This window comes from Zalophus californianus, chromosome 5 (genome assembly GCF_009762305.2).
Source record: "Zalophus californianus isolate mZalCal1 chromosome 5, mZalCal1.pri.v2, whole genome shotgun sequence".
Classification (NCBI taxonomy): Eukaryota; Metazoa; Chordata; class Mammalia; order Carnivora; family Otariidae; genus Zalophus; species Zalophus californianus.
This window is the reverse complement of record NC_045599.1, coordinates 74,144,368-74,169,028: the sequence shown is the minus strand read 5'-3', so window position 1 is coordinate 74,169,028 and position 24,661 is coordinate 74,144,368. Positions and strand designations below refer to the sequence as shown.

At 36.4% G+C, this 24,661-nt stretch overlaps 1 long non-coding RNA gene across 1 annotated transcript in view; it reads right to left on the bottom strand.

Annotated features, from left to right (window-relative positions):
• Positions 1-24,351, bottom strand: part of LOC113929416 — a 189,403-nt gene extending 165,052 nt beyond the window's left edge. Inside the window, exons 1-2 of the long non-coding RNA XR_003522183.1 lie at positions 24,213-24,351; positions 23,014-23,127 (exon numbers count right to left, since the gene is read on the bottom strand). This is a non-coding gene — a long non-coding RNA (uncharacterized LOC113929416). The remainder of the gene's footprint in view (positions 1-23,013; positions 23,128-24,212) is intronic.
• Positions 24,352-24,661: the final 310 nt, after the last annotated feature.

The following is a 24,661-nucleotide window of genomic DNA, read 5'->3' as shown; positions in this document are numbered from 1 at the left end:
GCTCAAACCCTTCCACCCCAACTCCCTTACACTTTCCAGAGGTGAATTCACCAGATAAAGCATTTCCTAGACTTGTGTAATCTCAAGAATTTTAAGAGTTCTTGTTAAAACTTCAGATTCCCAGCCCCATTCCTTGGACATTCACATCTAGGTCTGAATCTCTCCTTTAGGATCAGCAAAGTTTAGGTATACTGTTATAAGATGTTGCTAAATACTTTCTCATGCCTGTGTTGAAACAGTTCTTTTTGGGATCAGTCATTATAATTAGATCCTCAGTACCTTATGAGATGTCCTTTCTAATAGCTATTTTAAAGAAATCCTTAGAGAAGTGCTTCCCCAAGTTTTTCACAATGATAAACATATAAAATATTAATACATATTCAGCACACTGGAGGAGGCCACTGTCAACAAGAGGCAACAAACCCAGGGACTTTGGAAGGATGGCAAGGTAAAAAGTGATAGTTCATAACACAGTGCTTGAGAAATTCTGCTTTAGAGTATCTTGAAGGGAAGGAGAAAGGAAACTAGCATTTGTTTAGCTCTTATACGCCTAATGCTATACTTAGAACTAAGGCTTTTATCTTGCACATGATCTACTAAGCATAGACAGATGTGTATTAATTCCTCCATTTCAAAGAAAAACAAACTGAGACAGATTTATATCAAACTTCTTCCAAAGGTAGAATCAAGAGCTAGAATTTGAACTGACATTTCTGGCTGCCACATCCAACATTTTTTTTTTTTTTTTTTTTTTACCATTGCCTTAAAAGGTAGCCAATACATTATCTCAAAAATTTAGTAATATTCAAGCAGGACTCAAATGACAAAACTTTTCCAGGATGCATTTTGGCTTCAACTAAACACAACCTTGAGTGCTGAGTGCTCTGAATACAACCCTGTTTGTAGTAGCCAGTCTCCAAGCTGGTCCCCAGTGACCCTGCCTCTTGGTATTCGTGCTCTGATAATCTTCCTTCCACATTGTATCAGGATTGGTCTGTATGACCAATGAAATACAGTGGACATAATGATGTGTGACTTTCGAAACTAAGCCACTCACTCTGGGAGAATCTAGCTACCATGTGATGAGGATACTTAAACAGCCCTATGGAGAGACCTATGTAGTGATAATTGCCAACAGTCATGGGAATGGCCATTTCAGGAGCAGTTCCTTTAGCACCAGGCAAGCCTTCAGATGACTGCAGTTCTAACTGATTTCTTGATCGAAATTTCATGAGACACCCTGAGTCAGAGCCCCCCAGCTAATCTGCTTCCAAATTCCTGACTCACAGAAACTGTGAGATAATACATGTTTGTTGTTTTAACCAACTAACTGTTGTAGTAATCTATTACGCATCAGTATATAACCAGCACAGGTTTCTATTATATGGACAGAAATAACAAAACATAGTAGATATTTGCCTCTGTTGTGATCTACATTGGTATATACCATAGTCATCTGAGGGAAGAAAAAAAAGCAAGATTTATGTTTCAATTTAAAAAATTAAATAAATAAAATCACTTTAAGATATATATAGATATATAGACATATCAAGATTTTTGTTACACCTTCCAAACATTTTTAATTTTTTTACTTTGTTTTATCAAGGACTGGTAGTGAGATTAGAACAAAACTATCAAGGCAAGGTCACTTCAACTAAAAAGTAAGGGAAAGTATCTACATGAACTTGATGTTTGAATCAGTATGACTGAAAAATCAAATAATTTACCAAGTGGGTAGGAGATGTTATTTTGTAAATCTAGCTCAGTGCTGTGCCAGACTCTGAAAATACATGGAACTGAATTTTCCTCTGTCCAAGATAGATTTTTTTTTCTTTTCCCTTTCCTTTCCTTCCCTTCCCTTCCCTTTTCTTTTTCCTTTCTTTTGTTTTTGTTTTCTTTTTGGTCATGCTCTGGGAAAAGAAGCCTATAACTGTAATTAGGTCTGAAGAAATTTCATTTAATCTCTGATAATTTTTTATCATTCATATAAAAATATTGCCAAGCAAGTAATTAACAACTAAGCAAAAATATAGCAAATGAGCTATAACAACATGATAAATAAGTTTTCAATGTATTATAGGGATGGCATATATTATCATGGCACACTCATTTTGGCTTTATTTTTGCCAAGTATTTTATAATTATTTTTACCTCCTAACCATCAAAGCAATATGGTATAATAAGTTAATACTCTAACTCAAAATTATTAAATGAGGAAACTCGGACAGGCTAGATTACATGCACAAGAGGTTTTTGTAAGCATTAGAAATAAGCTCAGGTAATATCACCTAGACCCTGGAGACTTGCATTTAGTGTAGCAAATCCCAGAAGTGGGGTGGAGGATGAAGGGGAGAATAATTGGTAAAGAGTACTACTTAAAAGTAACCTCCTTCCCCTTACCCTCATCCCCAGGCATCTGGGATTCTTAAGCTCTTTCCATCCTGCTCTAAATCTTTCATGGGATAGCAATTAGTATTGCTTATTGTCTATCCATATGGCCTACCTCTAAGCTGTTCAAAATCCCATCCTACCAATGATTAACCAAAGAAGGCTGACCAAACATGGGCCTCCAGGCTACTGTCCAACAGGCAGGTGCATTGCCTTCTATCTAGAAAATCTTATACATGTGAGAAAAGCAGTTCATCCAGTTATACTTCTAACATTTGTAGGATCAGGGCAAGAATACAAATGAAGGCCCATACTTAAAAGTTATACATCAGGCTAACAAAATTGTTAGCTACAATATGTCTTTTCTTCCTATCTTGACAACTTCATAACAACAAAATTTTTTAAATATGTGCAAAGCTATGGCTTTTATACCACTAAAAGTCAGCAAAATAACAGACTATTGAACTCAATTATTACTGCAACTGTCTAATATTTGGATGAGCAATCAAGATGTCCATTATTCATAAAATATTATGTATTTATTCTGTAAAATATATGTTTTTTTGCCTTTGGTTCACCAAGATTACTAATGATGTTGTTAAATCAAGATGTTCACATAATTTGAGTTCTACTCACAGGAAATGCCAAACTGAACAACATTTCTTGGGTCAAATTACATAGTTTTTATTAATTCCATTTGGAAAAACTTAGCTCTGCTGAGATATTTACAAATGGAATTGTCAATAACATTTTTAAAATGATACTCAGTTCAGAAGTGAATATTTATTTCACATATGCTCAAACATAGTGGATTTGCACATGATACATTGTTATTGCAAAACAATATTACCAAGTATTTAAATTTCATCCTGTACATTGCTATCACATCATGATTTTTCAGGATCTCTTAAAACAGTATCTAGATTCATACAGGTTTTCCTAATTCTTCTGCTTTTACATTAATTTTAATTCTGGAATATTAAAAAAATCAAAAGCAGCAGGATGTTGCTCAACTGGTTCAAATTGTTTTTTGGTCTCTAAGAGCCAGAAAATAGCCTTTATAGAAATTAGTTTGGGAATTTTTTGTGTGAGTATGTGAATCTTCTCCTTTGTAGTTATTTGACCATTTTTATTTCATTTTAATTTTACTTTTTTTTTCCAAATTTTCACTTTTGTTGCATATTGCACTTGCAGTTTCTATTTATTAAAAACTACTTTCTTTAAATTTTAAGTGTTTTTTTAAACTTTTTAAAAGTAGCCAAACTTAGATCTGCTTTTTTCTAAGCTTTTGCTAATATTAATAGCTAGTAAACATTGCTAATCCATATGTATTAGGGTCAAATTTGATGTTTATCTCAAGATGTTCCACCTTTGGACAGATCCTGAAAACACTCTATCCAATGTTTAAGCTGTTCCAAAATATGTCAACAACATCAGCAACACTGAGGCAATCTCTCTCAGGAATAAGTTCAAACTTGTACCATAAATTGCATAAAGAATTGTTCTGAATTTTTCACCAAAATCACCTTTGTTGTTATCTACCATGTTAGCACCACTATCACAGTTTTGTCCTCAACAATCTTTTATTTTTTTAATGTAATGTTTTTATTAGTCTCTGATAAGATTCCTTTTTTTATTTTTGAGTAGAGCTGACACACAATGTTACATTAGTTTCAGGTGTGCAACATAGCAATTCAGCTTCTCTATTCATTATGCTATGCTCCCAAGTGTAGCTACCATCTGTCACCATACACTATTACAATATCATTGACTGAATTCCCTATGCTGTGCCCTTTATTCCCATAATTTATTCATCCCATAAATGGAAGCCTGTATCTCCCACTCCCCTTCATCCATTTTGCTCATTCCCCGACCGCTCTCCCCTCAGTTTGTTCTCTTTATTTACAGGTCTGTTTCTGCTTTTTTTTTTTTTTTTAATTCATTTGTTTTCTAATTCACCATACCAGAGAGTCATCATTTGTTTCAGTATTTTTTATCCATCTTAAACTTTTCATTCTTTCTTCAAATTTCAAGATCATTTCTACCAATCCTAGATATCTGCCATTAAGTTCTATAAATATTGTGCTGTTGTGCCATGAAAGGTATCATTAAGCTTAGATGAATATTGAATATACATTATTCTGTAAAGAACATTATGCCCATGTACTAGCTTAACATATATTTTTATTTCTGGAATATTATTGGTTGTTTGCTGTTATTTGGCACTTTTTTTTTCAGTTCTAGTAATTACATCTGAGCCTTTCTGTGTGCAAATGACATTTCACGGCATTTTAATTGAGAATTTAAGTGTTTCTTATCACAAATACATTCACTGGCTGAAGCCAATCATGAAGATTGGTTGTGAAACATATTAACAAATGATAACAAAGTAGTTTCTAAGTAGAGAATATAAAAGCCAGTTTCTACAATCTCCTATCTGAAAGAATTTTGGAATAAAATTAAATATTAAAAATTCTGCCATGTTCATGCAATGGAAAATTCTAATCATTAATTTGAACCTGAATGTGTTTTACTAGGAATATTGTCAGAAGGACATGGCATTGCCATTTTTTTTTTAAAGATTTTATTTATTTATTTAATTGACAGACAGAGAGAGAGACAGCGAGAGAGGGAACACAAGCAGGGGGAGTGGGCGAGGGAGAAGCAGGCTTCCCACTGAGCGGGGAGCTCCATGCAGGGCTCGATCCCCAGACCCTGGATCCATGACCTGAGCCAAAGGCAGTCACTTAACCAACTGAGCCACCCAGGTGCCCCTGGCATTGCCATTTCTAAGATCATCATCAGGTCAGATGCTCTGGAGTATTCTTCCTCTATTTGCTAATATCAAGACCATCCATTTCTCCATCTTCTAATTGGCAGGCCAGAATTGCTTTTGTTTTTTCTGGATTATGAAACTGATATAAAATTGATCCTCTTTTTCATTCTCATTGTTTTAATTAATAATTAAATCTTCATTTCATAAAGAATGTAAAGTTGAGAGAGGTTTTTATTTGACTCATTTAAGTTGTAGATTAATGAGAATAATGTTCTTCTTAATTTGCATTGTTTTGATCAGTGGTTACATTTCCATTAAAAAGAATTTGTAATCTCTTCTTTGCAAACTCTTTTAGGGCCATGCTCAGTAGAAGTCTGCTCACTTTCATTATTCCCATATTTTTATTTTTAACTTAAGTAGACCTTCACTCTGAAAATTCTGTATTTCTTTTTTCTTTATAGCTTTTTCCTTTTCTAATCTGTACTTCTGAATTCCCCATTTCTATCAAAATTCTTTATTTTTCGCTGGCCCTCATTCTCAAGGATCTAAAAGATTAAAAAGTAAAATGTAGTTGTATAAAGGGTATAAAAATTAAAATATATTTTAATCAGAAATGTAAATTTAAAATGCAGAAAAATGATAACTCTTCATGTGTTAATAGCTCTTCTTCTAAAATATACAAAATTATTAAAATTAAAAGATAAAATATAAACTAGAATGAATATCAAATTATAAAGCAAGACTAAATGCTGAATTTTCATTTTAATTTTTTGAAAATTTAAATACTGTCATTAAACATTTAATAAAACTACTTGCATTTCTAGCATTCAATGTCCATCTAGTTGCTAATGTTTAAGAGTTGGTTATCACACTTTAAGCATATTACATCTAGACATAGATGCACACAAATATAAGAGAGCAATATGAATATTAATTGTTTAATATTGCAAAATACTCTTCAGCCATCATTTACAATAATTGCAAATACTGAGGATATCTGGAGTAAGTCCAGAATCATAAATTGCTTTATATGGAGGGAAGCAAGAAAATGGATGCTCAGCACTAGTGGGAAATAAAACTTCATTATGCATATACCTAATGTATTCACGCTGTGCGAAGAAGGATGTGACAAGTTAATTAGTTTGTCTTTTCTCTTATTTAAGTGTTTCTGCCATTCAAATCCTCCCTGGACTCTGAAGCATTCTCCTTTTCTCATGTTGGAGGTAGCATAACCCACAATATGTCACAGCATTCAGGTGTAATTGTTTTTTATTCCTAGGAGGTAGTTAAAAGATGTGGGAAAGCATTTCGCTGTAACCTGATGGGTGTTAGTCCACAAGCATGAATGTTTAGTGAAAGAGCCTATGGTTTTTAAATAATTTATTGTTTATATGTTGTATATATTCGGATTTGAGAGCCCTCTGAAGCACAGAGCCCAGAGCCTCTTTTTCTGAGATATAAGTATGGTATGAGCTCATCATTCCATATTTCCTCTATTCCTTTCTTAGTCCACTGCCTCAGTGTACATCAAAACTCCCTACCCCCCCCATAGCCCAGTTTAAGACCCTGATTAATTTATTCTTTCAGCCACTCTGAGTTTATTTAGAATTTGAACAGAAAGAGTTCAGACTTTCACATGTTGTAAAGCATTATTTGTGAGGAAAACAGAAGTCCCTATAGTAAGGATGAGCAAACTTTTGTACATGCTGCTCCCTCTGCCTGAAACACTGTGCTCTCCTCTCTTCAGCTATTTAACTCTTATTTAGATCTCTGCTCAGTTGTAACTTCCATAGAAAAGCCTTCCTTGGCAGCCACAATTAGTTCACATTTCCTTTGTATATGTTCCCCTAGCATCTTGGTCTATTTAACAGAGTGATGATGTTATATTTATTTCTGCAATTTGACTAGTGTTTGTCTCCCTCCATAGAGAGGAACTAACATGAGGACTGTGACTGAGTGTGTCTTGATTCACGATTATATCCCCAGAGCTTAGGCTATGTTTTGCACAAAGAAGACACTCAAGATTTAATTAATTGGGAGCCAGTCAGCTGTATCTTACACTGTTTTCTTCCTTGCTTTTAGGCCTTCATCAAAGCATGTGACTAAAGAAAATCTATTTGCCTTTTAGATCTCAGCTTAATAGTGTCTTGTTAGGAAAGCTTTCTCAGACATCTCTGACAAATTCAAGTCCCCTACTTTTTTTTATGTTTGAAAAAATTGAAAACTTCATTTGGCCTCCTAATGTGATTTCAGATCATGTGTTTATACCTGAGCACCCATGCTCCAGTGAATTCTCCCCAAAGTTGTGGAAAACAGTATATTGAAAAGACTGTCTTCATGGAAAACAGTATATTGAAAAGACTGTCTTCAAAGACTTTCCTCACAAATAATGCTTTACATTACAGCAATCTTAGAAATATTTCCACTAGCTTAGCAAAATCTAAGTGTGGCCACAGAGCATGATCCATTTTGGCAATATGTGTATTTTCTCAAAATCAATTCTTTAAACACTGACATGGGAATGGGAAGTACATTTTCTAATATGATCACATTATTTTGAAGTAGTTCAGGATTTATCCTTAGCATTCAGATTTACCTGGACACTAAGCAGCTGCGGAAACACAAACAAATATTTCTGGAAAGTTTCTTGACTCCTTTTTTGTAAGTTTTAACTCCATTACCATGAAATCCTTTGTTTATTATAGAATGACTTTCATCCTGGTTCTGCTGAGAACTTGAAAAACTGGAAGAACCAACAAATGACGATAAAGTGTCTCTCTACATTTTCCCATTACCCTCAATATCTGGTGGACACGGACCAAACTTTAATTTCGCTTCCTGCCTCTTGAGCTTTCCCATACACATTTGCAAGGTATCTGGTCTCTGCCTCTTTGCACAATTTTCCTTGTATTTTAAAATAAAAGACAGCAAAATTGGACTATAATAGACATTGACATCACAACCCACAAAATAACTGTTGTTAAGTTGAATCAGCAGTGAAAGTTTTTCAGTAGATAATTTTTTTTTCTCTCATTTGAGTCTTCATCTATTTTAAGAAATGGCATACTTAATTGGAAGTGGCGAGTCAAGTTGCAGACAGTCAAACAGGGCACCTCATTCTCATGAGTTACTGAGGGTCCATGTGGCCTGGGGGTACTGGCTGGCTCTGTCTCAAACAACTGAACTTTATACCTAAATGTCCCACGAGCAGAGAAGGATTTTATTAAACTCAGTTGGGGGAAATGTAAAAAAGCATCAGACTAATTACACTCAAACTCAAATGATCAAACACTAGTTCTTTGGCTCAATCCACCAGAGAAGCTTTACTAAGTGAGATTCAGAAGCAGAAAAAATAATTTTTAATGTGTTAAGAGATTAGCAAAAATATAACCTGGAATATGACATTTAACCATGCCAAAAGGCCCAGCCTCTATTTGGAATCAATGAGAATATGCTGGCAAAAAAAGTGTACCATCAAGTTCTGAGAAAGTGAGCACTGGACACCCTGACTCTGTGGACTTAGAAACAGATGGGGAAAATATATATATTTTTTCTACTCGTATGAAAACAATGTTAAAATTGCTTTGAGGTCTTTACTTACACAAAATAGCATTAATCTGTTTTTAATCAAGGTAATATGTTATAAGTAGAGAGCCTAATTCATCTGTTTTTATCAGGTAATAAAATGGAAGTGAGGTCCTAATAAATGTCTATTATTTTGCTTCTAGCTGTAAAAGACATACCTCAGGAGTTTTATCTGCTGTAAAACAGCAGATGTTTCTGCTGAGATTCTGTGTAAATTCTCTTTGGAACAGACAAAGCACTTTTCTTTGTGGTTGACAGGAGCCAAACAAGGAGTCCTACTGAAGGTTTGTCCAATCCCTCCGGATTCTAAACAGTACTGCCACCCTGCTTCCTCTCAGCCTCAACTGGGAAGTGAAACATTATTACAATTTTTCAATTATTTTCCAGTGCAGACATGTTTTAACTTTTTGCCTTTACAAAGCATCATGTAAGTAAGCTTTTCTTTCTTCCCCCCACTCCCACCTTTGGATTGTTTGTTTTTCAGTTACTTTTTAACCATAGGTAAATTTTAAAAATGACAGAACTTGCTAAGTGCTGCTCCTGACACAATATGAGTAAATCAGAATCTTTTCCTTCACAATAATAAAATAAACTTGGATGATGTTCTAGAGGTAGAGACTGCTAAAAAGTCACTTGGGGCAAATACTGCACAATATTTCTGCACAATTTTCAGTTTGTATCAATTTGAGGGATTATGGTTTTAGTAAATGCTTTGCCTACAATGGATGATAATAACTCTGTGGCTTTTGTTAGCTATTTCATTTCTTGGCTGAAATTACTCTGAAATAAAGGAAAGTCTGTTTATTTTGTAACTATTTCATTAGTAGGTTATAAGTTACATTTTCTCATTGCTCAGATGTAATTTCTACAGGATTTTATTAGCTATCCATGTTTCCAAAGGTAAAGTTGGAATCAGAATTTCATCCCCTTATCATATTGCATAAGTCTTTTTATTTCTACCCTTCATTATTTAACTGGCCTGTTATACAAAACAGGACTATTTAAGAATGTCTCATAACATTGCTATGTCCTAAAATTTTCCATGACCCATATTTTGGATTATACCTTCAAGACTTTTAAATAGTGAATGATTTTATGCGTATCCAGGATCCAGTCTTTCCATTACTGTTCCTGTTCTGTGTGTCCCAGTTCACAGGTTTTTTAGCATAAAGCAGCCATAAGAAGAAAACGTATTTCAGAGGTTCTGAAAGCAGGAGAGATTTGGAAACCTCGAATCCCTCACTAGTCTTGAGCCTAGCTGCTCGTCTAACAGTATTAATTTATTATCGAATATTACAATTTTGTGCCAAGATAGAAGAGAGGCCCAAACAGCTTCCATAAGTGGCATTTCAAAGTAAAATCTTATTTAGACTCTCATCAGCAAAGTGAAACCAAGACTATCATTTTCACCAAGATATGATGCCCTTCACCCTAACCCCACAAGAGTTATTTGTCAAAAGCCATCCTAAAATCACCTACATCTTGACCTCTTACACCCAGGTTTCCCAGAAATGATGAAACCATCATTTCCTAGCTTATCTAGAATAAAGCAACCCTTCTGCTCCACCATCATGACTGTACCATCACCGGGAAAGTGGTGTGGGTAATGTCTTGAGGGAAGAAGGGGAAAGAGGTGACACCTGTTCTACCTCCTTTTCCCAGCCACCCTTGAGCTGAGGTTGGGCTATGTCTGAAAATTTTTCAGAGACTTCCTTCCACCAGCATGGCTGCCACATAGAGACTGAGGGATGATTAGTGTGTGTGTCAACTTGGCTATGCTATAGTACCCAGTTATTTAATCAAACACTGATCTAGGTGTTGCTGTGAAAGTATTTTTGTAAATGTGCTTAATATCTACAATCAGTTGACTTTAAGTAAAGGAGATTACCCTCAATAAAGGTGAATGGGCCTCATCAATCAACTGAAGGACTTAAGAGCAAAAACAGGTTTCCTGGAGAGGAAGGTATTTCAGCTCCTGAGTATCCAGCCTGCAGATATGCCTGCCCCACAGATTTCACACTTGTCAGTCCCCACAATCTCATAAGGCAATGCCTGAAAACAAATTTAGTTAGTTAGTTAGTTATTATACATACTGGTTCTGTTTCTTTGCAGAGCCTAATTCCATTCCTGCTCCTTTCTAATGAAATTATATATAATGAATTAAGAGGAGGAGTTATGAATAGATACACCTGTTCATGTTGGAGAAGTACAGTTCTAAGAACTACCCTTAAACTTGGGAGGATTCCTGGAGAAAACCAGAACATAGCTGTCTCCCATGTTTGGCCATGTATACATGGGGACCACTGCACTAGATGCCATTTCTATACCTTTTTTTTGCCTCATTTTAAATATGTAATTGTATTTGTACTCCAGGCAAGTTCTCACAACTCTACCTCAATGTTTTCACAAATATATATTTATGGTATAAGATTTTTTGTTTTATGAATCCATAATCTTTGACAATAAAATCTTGGCACTTAGGCATTTTGTTTCAACAGTTTAGGTTTGGATGTATTGATATAATCATACTTAATTAGACCACTCAAGGTAATTGAAAATCAGTAATTCTTTTAAGATGAAGAAAACATTTCCTAGAAAATTGTGCACAAACTTTAAAAACTTTTGAATTGTGAGAAATGGAAAATGTTGACCAACAAGGACCTTGTAAATAATACTAGCTTGAAACAACTGAACAAGAGGGCTTTTTAGGCACAAAGCTGGTTTCTTGTGGCATGCTTTTAGAATCCTAAATACTGAGAGGCATCTATAATTTTTTAAATTATTCTTTTGTGTAGAAAAAGTTCCATCATGTCAACTAATTTTTCATCATAGAGTGTTTAGAAATTTCAGAAAGCATACAGTTATACTGATCAAGCTCTCTCCATTCATTCTATGAGACTAAAGTTAATAATGATTCTTAGTTGAAAAATCTCACTTCCCTGCTCTATAGATTACACACTTTCTAGATTTGGATTAGTTTATATTTTTTAAAAAAACAGGAAAAAATACTAGATTATAACAAAATAGGCAATATATTTCTAATTCAATTAAAATCTATATCACAAATTTTTAAATATAAACTTCTGACTAAGCTTAGTATTATCTACGGTAATTGAATTAAATCTCTCTCTTTTTTTTTTAAGATTTTATTTATTTATTTATTTATTTATTTGACAGAGAGAGAGTGCGTGCACACCCACAGCAGAGGGAGAGGGAGAAGCCGAGTCCCCGCTGAGCAGGGAACCCAAAACAGGACTCGATCCCAGGACCCTGGGATCATGACCTGAGTGGAAGGCAGACAACCAACTGAGCCACCCAGGCACCCTAAATATCTCTCTTTTGAAAACAGAATTTGAAACAAATGTAGTGATGGTACTGGACTAGAGGACTGATATTTACAACAATTTTCACTTTGGAGATGTGTTATAAATCTGCTGCTTATTTTTATTAACACTCATTCTACTATGTTCTCAGAACCCCAGTAAAAAAGAGGACATACCTAATCTCCAAGCAGGTACTAGCTTATAACTGAATCCAAAAAATAACATTATTCCTGATATGGGAAACAATATATCATAGTGGTTAAGTCAACCAGATCTGGTTATAAATCCTACCTCCACAACTTTCCAGCTGTGTGACTGCCAAATTAACCATTCTAGGCTTCAGTTTCTCCATATATAAAACAGGGATAATAAGCTTAATCACTAAGTCAATGTAATGACAAAGTTTTATACATATATATTTTTAAATAACTGTACACACACACACAGGCACTTGGCATGACAGTTGACAAGTAGCACATGCTCTATAAATGGTACATAATATCCTATTTTAGAAATTGCCTTTACTCAAAATCATTAAAATTCTATTCTTAAAAAATGTATCTTCTTGTTCAATATATTTAAAAATAACTAGCATTTAAAATGTCTTTTTACATTAATGCTCACTGTGAAACATAAAACACAAAAGTTTATTGTGTAGTTTTTTAGTGATAAGCAACAGAAATGGACTAAAAGGAGAAAATGAATTTCTGGGTATGAGATAGCCCCAGAAGCCTTGAAAAAGATCAGGAGTCAGGCATTTCTAGGGGTCTAAATAGCAGAAGCTAATGACTTTACCCCCTCTTCAGGATTTTGCTCCTACAATGATTCCACCCAATTGTTTCAGTCATTTTGTCACTCAAGATTCAAATTCCAAGAGATAACATCTAATTGGTCTAGATCTGTTGAGAAAAAGTAGTTCTCTAGCTATAGTCTCACCTGTGCTTTGCCCTCCAAGGCAAAGTCCAAAGGCTGTTACAGAGGAAGGAGAAACCAATGAGAATGAGAAAACAGATACCCTATATGTACAGAGGTATTGTCTTTTATTGTTCTTCAGAAATCATATGCCCTGATAACTCACCATAATCCCATATATTGGATAAATTACAATGGTCAGGAACTATGTTATTTCTTTAATGCTCCAAATACACACACACACACACACACACAATAATAATAGAGAATTTAGGATTGTGAGTAACCATGCAATACTCCCAAATAAGCTGACATCACCTGTAAGTGGTAATGAGAAATTTCCATTTCCACTTGGGTACATTAGGAGTGCATAGGGAAAATCTGCTCTCCTTCCTTACCCCCTCTTTCCACCTTTCCTGGTCTTTGCCACTTTGGTTTCTGAGAGTGGCAGGAATGGTAGCAGTATCTTCCAGTACTAAAATAGTCACAAGATGGGATTTTGAGGTAAGGAATAATGAGTGAGAGGCACCCTGAACCTCCACAGGCACCCAAGTTTATCTGTTGACACTGGAGTATACTAGTGATGCTAATCTACTTTATACTTCTGATGGACAGTAAAAGTGATGGAATACAAATGCTATCCAATTTAGACTCTGCTTAACTTCTCAATTACAGTGAAGTGGAAACTTTTCCAGTAGCAACAGATGATTAGATGGAATTCTTTCTTCTTTGAAAAAACATCAGTAGGCTACTACAAGTGATTACAGCAATGTATCCTTACGAAATGGAGATTTACTTCAGGCTAATTTCTTTTAACTTATGTATAATTCTTAAAAAACTGGTTAACATCTTCCCAAAACTTGCAGCAGAATGAAAGTAGTATATTAGGTCAATGAGATTATTATTTTTTTAAAGATTTTATTTATTCATTTGAGACAGAGAGATACAGAGAGAGAGAGAGCATGACCAGGGGAGAGGCAGAGGGAGAGGGAGAAGCAGACTCCCCGCTGAGCCGGGAGCCTGATATGGGGCTCCATTCCAGGACCTGGAGATCATGACCTGAGCCGAAGATAGACGCTTAACCATCTCAGCCACCCAGGCACCCCTCAATGAGATTATTTAAAAAAAAAAAAAATTGTCAAAGGTACACTGAGAACAGCAAAGAAGTGACAAAGAACAAAAACTGCTATAAAAATACACTGAAAATCAGAGCAGATGCCCTGCACACTTCAAAGTGTCCTCCTGAACTATATTACATTACAGTATAATAACTGACATTATAATAATGACCCTAAGTCCTTAAGAATTCTATTTAAGGTAAAAAGGATATGATACATTTTAGAAAGATGTGCAAGAAAAAAAATGCTTTGAAAAAGGTTGGATATAAAGGGGGTAAACTTGGGGTGCCTGGGTGGCTCAGTCATTAAGTGTCTGCCTTCAGCTCAGGTCATGGTCCCAGGGTCCTGGGATTGAGCCCCGCATCAGGTTCCCTGCTCCGTGGGAAGCCTGCTTCTCCCTCTCCCACATCCCCTGCTTGTGTTCCCTCTCTCGCTGTGTCTCTCTCTGTCAAATAAATAAATGAAATCTTAAAAAAAAAAAAGGGGGGGTAAACTTGGGGAATTTTTTAAATATTTTTAAAGATTTTATTTATTTATTTGACAGAGAGAAACAGTGAACAGCCCTAATGGTGAACAGCCCTAATGACTGTTAGGCAGAATCCCATAACTAGAAAGTAGAGGAGGAGAGTTCAAACTCAGGCATCCTAAAAACAATGAGTTTAGAGTAGAGACTAGAGTGGTCTCTAAGTTATGTGTACCTACCAAGGACAGTGATTAGGGGGAGACATCCTTTAGAGAGTTTTTTCTCTCCTTGCAAAAGTGTTCTTTTACAGATCTTGCTTAAGTGTTGTCATGTTTGGGAAAATACAGTTTCAAGGCAAACTTACCCTTTGTTCAAGTCATGAGATTAACGGATATGTTTAATACCAATGGAAGCGGGTGCCTGGGTGACTCAGTCAATTAAGCATCCGCCTTCAGCTCAGGTCATGATCCCAGAGCCCTGGGATCAAGTCCTACATTGGGCTCCCTGCTCATAGGGGAGTCTGTTCCTCCCTCTCCCTCTGCCCCTCCCCCGGCTTGGGCTCTCTCTCTCATTCACTCTCACTCTCAAATAATAAAATCTTAAAAAAAAAAAAAATACCAATGGGAGCAACGCAGAATAGTCATTTTTATTTACTTTCCAGGGGTCAAATGACCCTTTTGCATTGTCCAGGGATAAGACAAATAGAACTTTAAGACCAGAATTGTATGTGCAACAGTAATAACCACTGACATCTCTGGCACATATCTATGCTTACTTAATCTAAGCAAGCCTCCTTATCAAGTAATTTGTACCTGGAAGTAAACAAATAAAGGCTGATTCCTACTTTGTTCTTTTGATAGTTTGCATTGGACTTTACTGGTTTATATCTCAAAATAGTATTTCTGCACATTTTCCTTGGTAGCCTGAATTGGGAAATATTGAATGTTCTCAACTTTATACTTTACAGGTTTGCAAAAGTGTGTTGGATGTTTACATATTTTCTGCATGTCTTCAATGTAGGGAATTATTCCTGACAAAATTCTTGCAGAAGAGAAGAAGGAAGAAGGAATAACAAGGGGATTATTTTCAATGGACAAAGTAAGCAACACAACACAGTACCAGCAGCTAAATCACCTGGAGTAAATTTAAATAACTATCTTAGCTTTTATATTAGCCTTACAATTTTTCAAATAAGATGCATGTGGTTTTACTTTCCATATAAAATAAACATATCCCATATAAACCTTAATATAAATTTTTGTAACCTTAGGAAAGTGAGACACATTCCACATTTTGTGGCTTAGCTCACATACTCTATGACCCATCTAAATAAAATTTCTCAATCTCCAACCAGAGTCAAAAAATTTAAGTTCTAGTCTTAATTCTGATTGTGACTGAAGTAAATGCTTAAAGGGGGCCCACTATTTTTACATCTTGTTTTCTTAGTCTTTACAATGGCAACAGGCATACACTGGTGGCCCAATTCAAAGACTTATGATACTAAAAGATTTATGATACTAATACCAAATATTATATAACCACTAATTGTTACTGTCTTAAATATGAGTCACATATTTAAGAACTATGAAAGAAATGTTATCATAGTACATAAAAGTTAAGCTGGAATTTACTACAACTGAAAATGGGCCTGCTAAGTTATAAGAAAGTCTGAGGAGAACCTCTTATTCTCTGAGCAAGGGATGTATGATGTACTTTGAGCCTAACTGACATGAGATGAGAAAATGCTAAAGAGAAATCTTACTTAAGAAACAAAATACAGGACACCTGGGTGCTCAGTCAATTAAGTGTCTGTCTTTGGCTCAGGTCATGGTCTGGGAGTCCCAGGATCGAGTCCCACATCAGGCTCCCTGCTCAGTGGGGAGTCTGCTTCTCTCTCTGCCCTTCACCCCAATCTCTCTCACTCCCTCCTGCTCGCTCTCTCTCAAATAAATAATAAAATCCTTAAAAAAAAAGAAACAAAATACAAATATACAGCAACAGTCACTTTACAGGCAATACAATGGCACTAAATTCATATCTTTAAATAGTTACTCTGAATGTAAATGGGCTAAATGCTCCAATAGAAACACACAGGGTATCAGATTTGATAAAAAAGCAAGACCCATCCATCCATATGCTGTCTGCAAGAGACTCATTTTAGACCCAAAGACACCTCCAGATTGAAAGTGAGGGGGTGGAAAACCATTTATCATACTAATGGACATTGCTGGAGTGGCAATCCTTATATCAGAAAAATTAGATTTCTAAACCAAAGACTGCAGTAAAAGATGAGGAAGGACACTATATCATAATTAAAGGGTCTATCCAACAAGCAGATCTAACAATTATAAATATTTAGGCCCCTAACATGGGAGCAGCCAATTAAATAAGCCAATTAATAAGAAACACATCCATAATAATACAATCATAGTAGGGGACTTTAACAGCCCCTCACTGCAATGGACAGATCATCTCAGCAGAAGATCAACAAGGAAATAAGGGCTTTGAATGATACACTGGACCAGATGGACTTCACAGATATATTCAGAACATTCAATCTCAAAGCAACAGAATACACATTCTTCTCTAGTGCACCTGGAACATTCTCCAGAATAGATCACATACTGGGTAAAAATCAGGTCTCAGCCAGTACCAAAAGATTGGGATCACTCCCTGCATATTTTCAGACCACAATGCTTTGAAACTTAAACTCAATCACAAGAGGAAAGTTGGAAAGAACTCAAATACATGGAGACTAAAGAGCATCCTACTAAAGAATGGATGGGTCAACCAGGAAATTAAAGAAGAATTAAAAAAATTCATGGAAACAAATGAAAATAAAAACACAAATGTTCAAAATCTTTGGGATGCAGCAAAGGCAGTCTTAAGAGGGAAATACATAGCAATACTAGCCTTTATCAAGAAACAAGAAAGGTCTCAAACACACAACCTAACCTTACAACTAAAGGAGCTGGAGAAAGAACAGCAAATAAAGCCTAAACCCAGCAGGAGAAGGGAAATAATAAAGATTAGAGCAGAAATCAATGAAATAGAAACCAAAAAAAACCCAGAAGAACAGATCAACAAAACCAGGAGCTGGTTCTTGGAAAGAATTAATAAGATTGATAAACCCCTGGCCAGACTTATCAAAAGAAAAGAAAAAGGACCCAAATAAATAAAATCATGAATGAAAGAGGAGAGATCACAACCAACACTGAAGAAATAAAAACAGTTATAAGAACATATTATGAGCAACTATATGCCAACAAATAAGGCAATCTGGAAGAAATGGATGCATTCCCAGAGATGTATAAACTACCAAAATTGAACCAGGAAGAAATAGAAAACCAGAACAGACCCATAGCCAGCAAGGAAATTGAAGCAATAATCAAAAATCTCCCAACAAACAAGACCCTAGGGCCCGATGGCTTCCCAGGGGAATTCTACCAAACATTGAAAGAAAAATGAATAACTATTCTTCTGAAGCTGTTTCAAAAAATAGAAAGGGAAGGAAAACTTCCAAATTCTTTTTATTAGGCGAGCATTACCTTGATCCCCATACCTGACAAAGACCCCACCACAAAGGAGAATTAGAGACCAATATCCCTGATGAACCTGGGTGCAAAAATTCTCACCAAGGTACTAGCCAATAGGATCCAACAGTACATTAAAAAGATTATTCACCATGACCAAGTGGGATTTATTCCTGGGCTGCAAAGGTGGTTCAACATCTGCAAATCAAAAATGTCATACACTACATTAATAAAAGAAAGTACAAGAGCCATATGATCCTCTCAATAGATGGAGAAAAAGCATTTGACAAAGTACACCATCCTTTCTTGATTAAAACTCTTCATAGTGTGAATATCATAAAAGCCATCTACGAAAAGCCATATCAATAAGAAGAAAGACCATAATCATAATTCATAAAACAATATCATAAAAGCCATCTATGAAAAGCCCACAGCAAATATCATTCTTAATGGGGAAAAACTGAGAGCTTTTCCCCTAGGGTCAGGAACATGGAAGGGATGTCCATTATTACCACTGCTGTTCAGCACAGTACTAGAAGTTCTAGCTTCAGCAATCAGACAACAAAAAGAAATAAAAGGCATCTGAATCGGCAAAGAAGAAGTCAAATTCTCACTCTTTGCAGATGACACTATATTCTATATGGAAAACCCAAAAGACTACACCCCAAAATTGTTAGAACTCATACAGGAATTCAGTAAAGTGGCAGGATATAAAATCAATGCACAGAAATCAGTTGCATTTCTATACACCAACAATGAGACAGAAGAAAGAGAAATTAAGGAGTCGATCCCATTAACAATTACACCCAAAACCATAAGATACCTAGGAATAAACCTAACCAAAGAGGCAAAGGGTCTGTACTCAGAAAACTCTAGAACACTCATGAAGGAAATTGAGGAAGACACAAAGAAATGGGAAAATATTCCATGCTCATGGATTGGAAAAACAAATATTGTTAAAATGTCTAGGCTACCTAGAGCAATCTGTACATTCAGTGCAATCTGTATCAAAATACCATCCACTTTTTTCACAGAGCTGGAACAAATTATCCTAAAGTTTGTATGGAACCAGAAAAGACCCCGAATAGCCAAAGGAATGTTGAAAAAGAAAACCAAAACTGGTGGCACCACAATTCCAGACTTCAAGCTTAATTACAAAGCTGTGATCAAGACAGTATGGTACTGGCACAAAAACAGACACACAGATCAGTGGAACAGAATAGAGAACCCAGAAATGGACCCTGAACTCTGTGGTCAGCTAATCTTTGACAAAGCAAGAAAGAACATCCAATGGAAAAAAGACAGTCTCTTTAACAAATGGTGCTGGGAAAATTGGACAGCCACATGCAGAAGAATGAAACTGGACCATTTCCTTACACCATAAACAAAAATGACTCAAAATGGATGAAAAACCTAAATGTGAGACAGGAATCCATCAAAATCCTAGAGGTTCGACCTCGACTGCAGCACCTTCTTGCTAGACATGTCTCCAAAGCAAGGGAAACAAAGGCAAAAATGACCTACTGGGACTTCATCAAGATCAAAAGCTTTTGCACAGCAAAGGAAACAGTCGACAAAACCTAAAGACAACCGACAGAATGGGAGAAGATATTTGCAAATGTCTTATCAGCTAAGGGCTAGTATCCAAAATCTATAGAGAATTTCTCAAATTCAACACCCAAAGAACAAATAATCCAATCAAGAAATGGGCAGAAGTCATTGAACAGTCCTTTCTTCAAAGAAGACATACAAATGGACAACAGAATCATGAAAAAATGCTCCACATCACTCGGCATCAGGGAAGTTCAAATCCAAATCACAATGAGATACCACCTCACACCAGTCAGAGTGGCTAAAATTAACCATTCAGGATATGACAGATGTTGGTGAGGATGTGGAGAAAGGGGAACTCTCTTACACTGTTGATGCGAATGCAAGCTGGTGAGCCACTCTGGATAACAGTATGGAAGTTCCTCAAAAAGCTGAAAATATAGAGCTACCCTATGACCCAGCAATTGCACTACTGGGAATTTACCCCAAAGAAACAAATGTAGTGATCTGAAGGGGTACCTGCACCCCAGAGTTTATAGCAGCAATGTCCACAATAGCTAAACTATGGAAAGAGCCCAGATGTCCATGGACAGATGAATGGATAAAGAAGATGTGGTATATATACATATACAAAGGAATACCACTCAGCCGTCAAAAAATGAAATATTGCCATTTGTAACAACATGGATGGTACTAGAGGGTATTATGCTATGTGAAATAAGTCAGTCAGAGAAAGACAATTACCATATGATCTCACTGAGAAGTGGAATTTAAGAAACAAGGCAGAGGATCATAGGGGAAGAGAGGAAAAAATGAAATAAGATGAAATCAGAGAGGGAGACAAACCATAAGAGACTCTTAACTCTAGGAAACAAATTAAGGGTTGCTGGAGGGGAGTGGGGTGGAGGGATGGGGTAAGTAGGTGATGGACATTGGGGAGGGTATGTGTTGTAATGAGCACTGGTATTATATCAGATTGATGAATCACAGACCTGTACCCTGAAACAAATAAGACATTATATGTTAATTAATTGAATTTAAATTTAAAAAAATAAACAGAATACAAATAGAGAAGGATAAAATTATCTTTTGGGATCAATCACTTAAGTCTTAGGATCTGCTCTTCTATAACATTTTGACCTTAGATTTAGGGCTTATCTATAGTAAGGAATAAGTTCCTTCTATTCCAACTATACTCATTGGGGAACTGAAAATTTTTTAAATTTTTCTTGTCAATATCTGTCAGAGGTCCAGCGTGGGAAGAACTGCAGCACAGGTTAAACAGCTAAGCCAAATCATCACCCAATACTCTGACAGACGGTCACCTCTTTCTTCCACTAAGGTTTTACATACTCAGGACAAACCCTAATAATTGATAAGACAGGGGACAGCAACACTGACTAAAATTCTAAGCTCCTAAAAGCTTGTAAGTTAAGAATTAAAACAGAAAAGTTAGGGAAAAAAAAATAACGATGGCCTCCAAATTGAGAGAGTACAAAAGCAAGAAGGCAAATGCCACGTGCCTGTGTGCAAGTGTGACAGAAATCATTTTGACAATAGAGCTGTGCATCCTGTGTGCATGATATACAGTACAGGAAAAATAAGATAAGTTAAATCTGGTGTCTGCCTTCAAAATGCTTATCAAGTTGGAGGGTACAAAATATAAAAGCTCATTACTTCATTACACTGAGGCAGTTAATAATTAAGTGTAACGTGTGGTTCCGATGCATATGCAGCACAGAGCTCTGGACTTGGTTTCAAATTTCTAATTTGCTGTATACAAAGAATGAGTATAGCATTCTGGCAAGTGCTTCAGCTTTGGATTTAGACAAATATATCAGGGTTCAACCAGAGAAAGAGAGTTAGTAGGAGATTTATATTAAGAGACTTATTGCAAAGAACTGGTTTGTGTGATTGTGAGGGATAGCTAGGCATGTCTGAAATCCATAGGACAGACAATCAGGAAGAGCAGGCTGCAACTCTCAGGCAGCTGAAGCTGCAGTCCTCAGGCAGAATTTCTTCCTCAGGAAAGCTTCAGCTCTGCCCTTCGGGCCTTTCAAATGACTGAGTTAGGTCCATGTAGATTATCTAGAATAATCTCCCTTACTTAAAGTCATCTGATTAGGGACTTTAATCACAACTTTAAAATGCCTTCACAACAACACCTAGACTAGTGTTTCACTGAATGTTACAGTGGGACCTGAAGCCTACCCAAGTCGACACATCAAAATTACCATCATAACAAACCTGGTTTAAGTGCCCAACACTGTCACTTCCTAGCTATATGGCCTTAAGAAAGTTTCTAAATTTCTTTAAATCCTATTTTATCATCTGTAAAGCTATAAGAGCAAATGCTCATAGAATTGTTGTGAAGATTAAATAGGTCCATATAAAGGGGGCCTACCAATGGTGTCTGGTATATAATAAGTACTCAGTAAATATTACTCATTATCATCATCATCCTTACTATCTGGGTGATATTGAGCAAGTCAACCCCTTTCTCTGAGCTTCAGTTTCCTCATCTGTAATATCAGAATATTAATACCTGTAATTTACAGGAGTGATATGAATATTAAATGAATATATATTAGAGGTGATATCTTTAATTGTGCCAAAGATATATTATCTGCTTAGCAAATTATAGATACTTATACATATTTTCCAAAACCCATTTTCTAAAAATTCAACCAACAGTTATAACCTGTCCATAGAGCCCAGCTTTCACAGAAGTTTGAAAGTGAGTCAAGTTCATAATGGTTTCTTATATATCTTTTTTTAAAAGGATTTTTTATTTATTTGAGAGACAGCACAAGCAGGGGAGTGGGGGGGAGGAGCAGAGGGAGAAGGAGAAGCAGGCTCCCTGCTAAGCAGGACCCTGAGATCACGACCTGAGCCAAAAGCAGATGCTTAACTGACTGAGCCACCCAGGTGTCCCAGTTTCTTATATATCTTAATTCATCTTCAGGTTGATAAGTGGAAATTCACCAGATTCCCATACGTACAGCCAAATACACACCCACCCCCCCACCCCACCCACCCCCCCACCCCACCCACCACACACAATTTATAGATTATTTTTTATGAAAGCTATCAAGACAGGGCATGTCAGGAAAAATATTTTAGGATATTATACTAATATTAGTTTAATTATAGCTATATTTTAAAAGTAATTTTAGAGAAGTTATGGTTTAGTGGTCTTAGCCTGGAGTAAGTCTACTTAAGTTAGAATCCCAGCTCCACCGCTTTCTAGCTGAATGAAATCAGGCAAGTCATTCAGCTTCCCTCCACATCAATCTCCTCATCTTTAAGATGAGGATAGTAACAGTACCTCACAGGATGTTGTGAGGATTTAAGAAGCTGATACCTATAAAGCGCTGGGAACTTCCTGGTATAGAGGCGTCAGGTCTCTGAAAATATCACTTCATGTCCTCCTGGAATGTCAGTAGGATGGCTTCCTGTGTGAAATATTACACTGGTCCTGCAGATTAAAGGAAAATGCTGTTAGATATTTACAGTATCTCTTACCAGTTAAAACTCATGTGTTCCCCTATGAAAGACACTTTGGCAGTAGCTATTCCATCTGTACACATCTTCTTTTTCTTGAGAATGTATCCCACAGATATACTTATATTGCAGTAAAAGTTAGAAAACAAGGGACCATCAATAGGAGACTGTATTCTCTTTTTTGGGGGGGAGGTTATAAAGCTTGTTTAATATCAATGTAACATTTTTTTTTTCAAAATTAGCATTAATGAAAGAATAAACAGTAAAGTTCTTCCTTATCTACAAAAGCTCCCTGGAACATTAAAGGTCCTAGCTATACCCACCTAGTACAAAACACTGTGAAAAAGCAGAACCAACCATTTGTTAATTCTTAGCTCTTTCTCTTCTTGGAGCATGCAAAGCAAGATTGCCTTTCTTGACAATACTAACCTCTATCTATATATGTTTTTTAAAGTTTATTTTTTATTATAACTCACGTTTGAATCTTTAAACAACTGTCTGTTTAGGAAGGAAAAAGGTGTGTAGACCACTAACAATACTTATTTCCCCTTAGCCACAGGAACAAAGGCAGAGTACAGAATGGGCTCTAAGGGTAAGGCTCCTGACCCAGACTGAACCCCTTGCACTAAGATTCTAATCACAAAAATCACACTGTTTTAGTAACAGGTTCCTGGACAGTCTCCTGACTTATTTCCAGTGACTGCATGGCTTCATCCAGGCTGCTCATCACTGTGGTGGAGAGGAAAGCACTGGAATGAACATTCTCTTTTTCAAGAGACTTCATGGTTTCCAGGCTGAGCATCAATGTGCCTTCGCACGGCTTCCTTCGCGGCTTCACGGCCAAAAAGCGTATCAGCCTTTTGGCACGCTTGCGGTACCGGCGTCTCCCCATGATGAAGATTTCAGCCTTGCCCTCGGAGTTGCGCTTTCTCATTTGGAGCAGGACTTTGAACTCCCGTTCAAATCCCGGAAGGAGGACTCTGCTTGGACCAAAAATCTTTTCCAGCAGACGTGCCTCTATGTGAAGCACTGATGGCTTCAGAAAGTGCTTAAACTTACACCAGGACTGCTGAGTGTGCATAAGGAGCCAACTCCTGGAAAGGGAACACTTCTTGCTGGCTCCTGGGCTGTGGGATCCGGGCTGGGTCTTAACCCTGAAGGGCGCCATTGCTCGTACTCAGGACCGGATCTGCAGGAAGAGAGACTGTATTCTCTTTTATTATGGTTGAAATACAGCTGTAAAAAGGAATAAAGAAGCTTTCTATATAGTGATACACAAATATATCTAAGATAGCAGATGAAAAAGCAAAGAATAAAACTGTGTAAAATGGTGGAAATGGGAGCCAAGATTATATTCTTGTCTGTTTGCATTTACATAAGAAACTCTAGAAGGATACAAAAGAAACCAATCAAGTAGGCACCTTTTTTTTAAATTAAATATTTAATTTATTTATCTGTCAGAGTGAAAGAGAGAGAGCACAAGCTGGGGGAGGGGGATGGGAGGGAGA